Source organism: Medicago sativa, chromosome 2, assembly GCF_051527215.1.
Source record: "Medicago sativa cultivar Bolivia chromosome 2, Bolivia_mono, whole genome shotgun sequence".
In the NCBI taxonomy this organism is placed as follows: Eukaryota; Viridiplantae; Streptophyta; class Magnoliopsida; order Fabales; family Fabaceae; genus Medicago; species Medicago sativa.
In genome coordinates, this window is record NC_140750.1 from 66,742,525 (window position 1) to 66,750,727 (window position 8,203).

General features: G+C 30.1%; 1 pseudogene; it reads right to left on the reverse strand.

The window, feature by feature from the left end:
• Nucleotides 1-599: 599 nt before the first annotated feature.
• Nucleotides 600-2,731, reverse strand: LOC146949896 (calcium-binding protein PBP1 pseudogene; annotated as a pseudogene).
• Nucleotides 2,732-8,203: the final 5,472 nt, after the last annotated feature.

Consider the following 8,203-nt stretch of genomic DNA (forward strand, 5'->3'; position numbering starts at 1 on the left):
CACCCTTATTAATTGTAGTTAGTGGAGTAGTTAAGCTGGATGAAATTCAATAAATAAGGGTATAATAGTGGAAAAAAGTAATAAATGATGCATTGGTATTGTAAAGTGACAATTATTTTGAGAAAAAGAAAAAATGTTAAAGAGACAATAATTGTGAGACGGAGGGAGTAAATGGTTTGTGTGATCACATTTTTTTCACTTGCGTGACCACTATTTAGAAGCTGAAAAATGTGGTCACGCAACTAAAAATAACGTGCTCACACATACCATATATTTAGTTAACTTAAATTTTCTAGAGTGATACAAAGGGGTGTATACATTAATGGTGTCAATCTATCATTGCTGATAAAGTATGACAAAAAATTATTTCATTAAAAATCGCTTTGGTTCTCCTAATAAATTTATCTTTAGCGGGGTTCATTAATCACTTGAGCTAAATTTTTTTTTTAAGGATTGAGCTCAATTGTTTATTTACCAAGGGGGATATATATCATCCAACATAATTTCTTTATGAAATAAAAAACAATTATTAATTCTTAAAAAAATAAAATTAAAGCAATTATTAATCATGGTTACATTTGAAACAAAGAAAGCGAAAATTACAAAGACACTTATTTTAAAACATTAAATTACAAAACACTAACTAATAGAGTTACACTAATACTCTTTTAATCAACCTAGCTCCCAATTCTCTTATGGATACAATGTTATGTTTTATTAAATATAAGAGAAATAGAGAGAATAATTTAATTATTAATCATGGTTACATTTGAAACAAAGAAAGCGAAAATTACAAAGACACTTATTTTAAAACATTAAATTACAAAACACTAACTAATAGAGTTACACTAATACTCTTTTAATCAACCTAGCTCCCAATTCTCTTATGGATACAATGTTATGTTTTATTAAATATAAGAGAAATAGAGAGAATAATTTAATTTTAATACACTATCAATGTGATACTCCGGTCTCAAATATAAATAAGAGATGTCAAAAAAAGTTGATGTATCTAGTTTAAAATCTAAACAAGATACATTTACTTTGTTTGATTTTTTTTTTCTTCTTATATTCAAGATCAAAGGGAGGAGTGCATTTTACACTGTCACAAATCACAAGAGATTATATGGCTTTAGAAATAATTATAATTAACGTCAAATATTTTAAGTAATATAACAACCATGATTAATTGACAGTGTAAAATATCTTGAACTTGATCATGCATATAAATTAAATTCTAGAGAGAAATCTAGCCAAAAAGAGAGTTAGATAGAAGAGTGTCATCACATTAACATTGGATTCACACCTTGAAGATTTGTGCATATTTTAGGTCCATCCATTAAACATGGACTCAACCTAAACATGAGAATGCAAAACTCCATTGGATTTAAAGCACCATCTCCATCCAAATCACCTTCCATTAGCATGTACACGAGCTCATCATCCCTCACCTCCATACCAAGCATGAAACAATTCATCTTCAAACTCTCAAATGTTATAAGACCCTTGTTGACATCCATAAGCAAATGAAACCCGTAGCAAAGTTCACCTATAAATGCTTCTGCTCCTAAACTCGCAACCATGGATGGAAAGTAGTCCTCAAAATCCATATCAAAATCCAACTCCATGTGGAAACTTGTGAGTGAAACTTCAAGTAGAAGTTGCTAGGAACAATGTGAAAGGGGATTAATTATTAGCTTGTGCTAGAAGGGTGTTGTAAGTTGTGCTTTTTATATAAAAAAAATTGTGTTTTCTAAAATTGAGTGAAACTAAGTTTTTTCTACATTATCCCTTGACGAATTGAGGGTAATATACCCCTATCAGAGAAAAATTAGATTTTCTTCATCTTTATTTCTACAATCAGTTACCATTTTCATCTTAGGAACATCAAACTTCTTCATCTCCTTCATTTACTCCTACAATCAGCTACCATTTTCATCTTAGGAACATCAAACTTCTTCATCTCCTTCATTACTCCTACAATCAATTATTACCATTTTCATCTTAGGCAAACTTCTTCATCTCCTTCATTACTCCTACAATCAATTATTACCATTTTCATCTTAGGAACATCAAACTTCTTCATCTCCTTCATTTAACATGTGATCTTCATCTCTTTCGTTTCATAATTAAATCATATTTGTCATTAGGAGTGAATTATCCCCAATTCATCAACGGAAAATGTAGGGGTTTTTTTCCTTACAATTAGTTACCATTTTCATCTCAAGAACACCAAACTTCTACATCTTTTTCATTCAACATGTGATATTCATCCTCTTCATTTCAGAATTGAATCTTATTTGTTATTAGGGATAAATTACCTCTAATTCATCAAGGGGTAATGTAGGTCTCACCGTGAAACTATAGTTTGGTTGTTTGAAATGTAGGGTTCCTTAAAAAAAAAATGTAGGAGTCGGAAAATGTGGTCCATATTTTATTTCTTTGACTAAGATGTGATCCATATTTTTTTTTCTTTTTTTTATTCCTAACCAAGATGTTATCCATATGAAAAGTATTAAAACTTGTATATGGTATTGATCATTGAAACTTCATCACCTTTTTAATAACGTGATATAATGTTTTTTTTACTAAATTAACGTAATAAACTGTTTTGAACATGCACGGATGGATCCATGGCAGGCTAATAGCAGACACAACCTGGAATGCACGGATGGATCTATGGCAGGCTAATAGGGGAAGCTGTCCCACTTTGTTTTACTTTCTTAGTTTCTTTGGTTAATTATATGAGGTTTTATTCCGTGACCCCATTTTAAAAAATGTCATGCTCCCATTAGTTTATATTTGTCAATTTTGTGCATAATTAATCAAAGACCTAAATGTCCCCTAAAAAAAATCAAAGACCTAAATGTATAGAGGAATTTGTATGATAAAATTAAAAAAAATTGAAGTATACCGAGACATATGTACTATCTAAATCTATAAATTAATTATTATATTTATTAATTAAAATGTTATTTGTAGACTTTTTTTAAAAAAAAACTAGTGTATTTACCCGGCGTTGCCCAAGTTAGAGATATAATTAAGGATGAGTAAAATTCGGTATGTATGAAATCCGCAAATAAATTTGACCATAGACCAGTACGGGACGAATATCTTAATAGGTACACACAAATAGAATAAAAAACATATTTTTAGTACATGTGAATCAATAGATGCAAAAGCGGATGAAATTAACTGGATTTAGTAAAATTATTAACACATATAAAATAAAATAAATATTTTTAAAATACTCAGACACGTAGGAATCCATACTCGTTATTAAATTAGCAAAATTATACAATTGTTGTATTACTTAAATGAAAATCTTCTCGTCATGAAATTAAATACAACTGAATTTCTTAATTAATGATTTTTTTTTATTAGTAAGTTGTTGTCAAAGTGAGAGTGTGTGGTATAATATTTTTGTCTTTTTAAAATAGATGGAATAAATGTCTAAGAGATGTCTTCTCAGCGGTAAAAACTTGACTCTCTAACTTCAAGAGACAATGTCCAAATCTCAAATGGAACAATTGTAAAATGATCATTAGTGCTGCAATTATTAATAATAAAATTTAAGGAATAAATTCTACATAATTTCAATTATTTTACAATAATGCATCTTTTTTAATAAAAACTAATTTTACACGTTGATCTTTGCAAATATTTGAAAATACTTTAATATCCACTAATACTCGTCTAGAGGATATTCATATGAATGTGAGAATGACATAAATATCATTTTGTCCAATAGAGAGTTAACTACTATGTATATCTGTGGACATCCATTATCATCCATGATCATAGTAAAGTAACACTTCATTAAAAAGAAATAATCTCAAAGTATAAAGAGTAAAAAAAAGATATCAATAAAGTCCAAAGAATGATACAAATCTTACGATATATAATTGATTTAAAATTGATAAATGTTTATTTAACATTCAAAAGAGCTGCAACAAATTTTTCTTACTATATAAGACAATTAAAATCCAAGAACAACAAATGAAAGAAACATTGATAAATTTAACTTTTTCTATTGTTGCTCGACAAATGAAAATATTCAAGTCATTTTTTTTTCTTATATGCCACAAAGCATAGTAAAATAAAAGCAAAATATACTAAAAAATAAATTAGTACCTTTCACTCTTTATTATCAGTAGAAAAAAGAAATACTCATCCAAAAAATAAAAAATAATGAGATGAAAAAATAACATAGATATTAGAAAAATTATACTCAGAGGGGAATTGTCAAAGATAAATATATTTTTTTGTGAAGAAAAAGATAAATATTATAAAGTATGAAAAAAAAACTCAATAAATAAAAATGGTTGACGAGTGTTGGGGAAAAAGAATGCAAAGATAAAAGAATAATAATTTTTATATGGAAGAAATAATAAAATATATTACAACATGAATAAAGCCTCAGCTAGCCCTAGTTTTTTAGTGAGAGAAACTCCAACTTGTCTATAAGTTTTCTTTCTCTTTCACTCGTCGAGAAGGGGTGGTTGTAAGTCATTTTTTGATCTATAATCACTCTTCTACATCTTTTTTTTTCCCTTTCTTTCAATCTAAATAAGTGATTTTCACATATATATGTTCTTTTGTGGTTTTTTTTTTATGATTTCTTCATCTGAGTGTAGCGTTGTGTTGTTCATCGTCTTGTGAATCCAGAAGCATGAATATTCTGGTGATTTAGATTTTATCATATTGTTTGTAGGCATTTTGCCGTTGTATGCTATTAACTTGGGTGTTGTGAGGTTGTTTGCAGATTCACCCTTTACGTTTTTAGCGATGTCGATTCTGATGTATTCTATCAATTTGAATGAATGAATATCGTTTTGCTTTTGTAAAAAAAATGAATAAAACCCGTAAAAAAATTGTGAGAATAATATAAGTGGTTAGTTTTCATGGAAAAAAATTATGTGAGAGAGAGAGAGAGAGAGAGAGAGAGAGAGAGAGAGAGAGAGAGTAAGAAGTTTTTCCATGACAATATAGGAAGTTAACAAAATAAATTACGTTAAAACTAAATTAGAAAGTAATTAAAACAAACAAATAAAATATTTGGACTATTCTTCGAAAAAACAAAAATATTTGGACTATAATTTTTTTTGAAGGAATTTGGACTATAAAATTAAAGTAGATATGGATTATTTCTTGATAGGATGAAAATTCAAAGAAATATTTGAAAATATAAAAGAAAAAAATTAGTTTTTAAAAAAATAACAAATTTCCCTTCAATTTTTTTTAACAAATTTGGAAACTCGAAAACAAATAAAAAATTTCATTTTTTTTTTTGCTAAATAAGGAGTAATGGCAGACATCGGGAGGAAACACCGACATACCAACTAGGTTGTTTCATTTATTGAAACAAATAATGCTGAAATTGAAGTAGCCATTAATTCATTAAACCAAAAATTATTTAAAAAATGAAGTGAAATATTTAATGGATAAGATTAAAAGTATTATATATAGTTTTTGTTTTTTTGTGTTGGCCGGGGTTTGAACCCGGACCTTGCTTAAATTATGCATTGTCCAAACCAACTGAGCTAAGCTCACGCGGACAAAAGTATTATATATTTTTTTGGTGGTGGCAAGGATTTGAATCCCGGACCTTACATATATAATGCATTGTCCTTACCAGTTGAGCTAAGCTCACGTGGACAAAAAAAAGTATTATATATAGTTTGTTGAGATATTTACGCTACATAAAATATTTAGTGGATAAGATCAAAAGTTTGTTGAGATATTTATACAAAATAAAATATTGATTTTTAAAAATAAAAAATATTAAAAATATTGAGAATAAATATGGAAGTGACACGTGGCATGAAAAACCTTACTTTATATATACTAGCGGAAAGACGGGCACTATCGTGCCCGTCTGTCCGCTATTTCTACTGCGCTAACGCATGTGATTATTTTATTATGTTTGTCTGTATAATTTTGATTAAATTTTTTAAATTTTTAAATATTAATGGAAATTATTGATATATTGATTTATAAACAAAATATTGTCAAGTTATATTGATGTAAGATTTTTCCTACACGTCATATAACTATGTACACGTGAGTATATATAGGATCGTTTCCACAGGGAGTTACGTTAATCATAAGCATTTACACAATCGTTCACATTAAGGGTTTGGATATAAATTGTTTGTTTGTAACACTATATCCATATTTGACATTTAAGTAAAAACGAGAGGGGATCGAACTATTTCGCTTGCGGTATAAGATAACGAGCAAGCATAACAGCAGCAATCTCTCGATCGATTAACAGACTCTAGCTTTATAACCAATATTATTACAATCATTTCTACAATATCCTTCGTGTCCAAAGTGACATCGTTATTTCTAGGTTATCGTTTAAACATTCGTGTCCAAATTCCTTAAACGATAACAAAGTCGATCGGATGACTTAATCGACCGTGTCCAGCCTGATTAAGTATCCGAAAGCATTAAAAGCTTGATTAAAAGTAATTATCAAAGGTTTACAAACTTGTCAAGAATGATATAACATAAGATAGATTGTTATTCTAGGTCTAGATTCAAGGGTTTGTGTCCAAATCATCTTGAATCTCTTTGAAAGCATTAAAAGCAAGAATAACAACAATATTGAATCATTAAGCTAGAACCTTATATATTAAAAGATCAAAAGATTACATAATAGCTTGATAGTTACCTCAATACTACAAAGAAGGTTAGTTACATATAGACATGTAAACTAATGCAAGGAATGAAGGAAAGATGAAGATTCCATGCCAAGATCCTTGATGTCTCAATGAATCTAGGGTTGAATCTACTCCTTAATCACTTGCTTTGTGTTTCTCTCTATGAAATAGCTCTAACCTCTCTCTAGAAATGTGTCAAATGTTTTAATGGAATAGTGAATACCTAAAAGAGAGGTAAAAATGCTATTTAAATGGCCTGTGTTTTTGCACCTGCGCTAATAGCGCATCTTACGCTAATAGCGTGGTAAGGCGGCCTATAATTTGGCCAATGGGAGCCTGCCACGTTGTTCTTGCCCTGCTGCTACGCTCCAGCCACGCTAATAGCGTGGCTCTCTGGAGCATTTACGCTAATAGCGTGAAATACGCTAATAGCGTAGCTCTTCAAACCCAGCTTCTGCTTCCACGCTCCAGGTACGCATATAGCGTAGCTCTCTGGACATTGTACGCTAATAGCGCAGAATACGCTATTAGCGTACTCTTCAAGAGAGCTCCAGATCCACGCCCCAGGTGCGCTAATGGCGTATCCCTCTGGCCTTGGGTATTTCTTCATCACGCCAATAGCGTAGGACACGCTAATGGCGTAGCTTCATGAACTTTGACATTTCTTGCTCCTTGCTTGTAATTTCCTGCACAAAAAGGGTAGACTAAGGCTCAAAAGCATAAATGACATATTAACACAATATTTGGAGTTTTCCATAGAGAATCTTGCAAAACAAGTCACTAAAACGACTAAACTCCTATGCGAAATATATCACTTTTAAACACTTATCAAACTCTCCCCAACTTGGCTTTTTGTTTGTCCTCAAACAAATTAATTGAAAAGGAAACTAACAAGGCTTTGGACAAGGTTTTCAACATGGTGTCAAACAATTCAAAACAAAAATAAACAAATGGTGATTCAAAAATGATTGCGTGGACAAGCATGAAGTCCTCCGCTACTCTAGGTTCAAACTAAGAATGCGAAAAATGTCCTAAGCACAAACTATACATCATAAACTTCAATACATAAACATAACTATCTATGAACCACACCTAACACACTTCTTTGAAAATAAATGCAATATAATGATAACAATGAATGAGGTAATGAACACACATCCAACAATCATGCTAACATCCTATTTAAGTTAGGTGTCCATCCTAATATCGTCTCAAAAAGCATAAAAGCATGGATCAAAAGGTCTTGCAAGGGTTATAACTTGGCCGGGCTACAAAAGAAATGTCATATGTGGGGCAATTGATCAGAAAGCCTATCAAAGAGGAACATTTTTTTGTATCACAACTTGAAATCCATATACTTCCCTACCAAGAATTAAAACCTTTGGTGATTAACAATAAAACTTATAACCTTGACAACTTATTCTCTTTTTGATTTTTCACTTCCTTTTTCTTTTCTTTTCTTTTTTTTTTTCTCTTTTTTTTTTTTTTCAAATGTACAATTTTTTTCTTTGATTCAACGTTGTCAGGTTATTTTA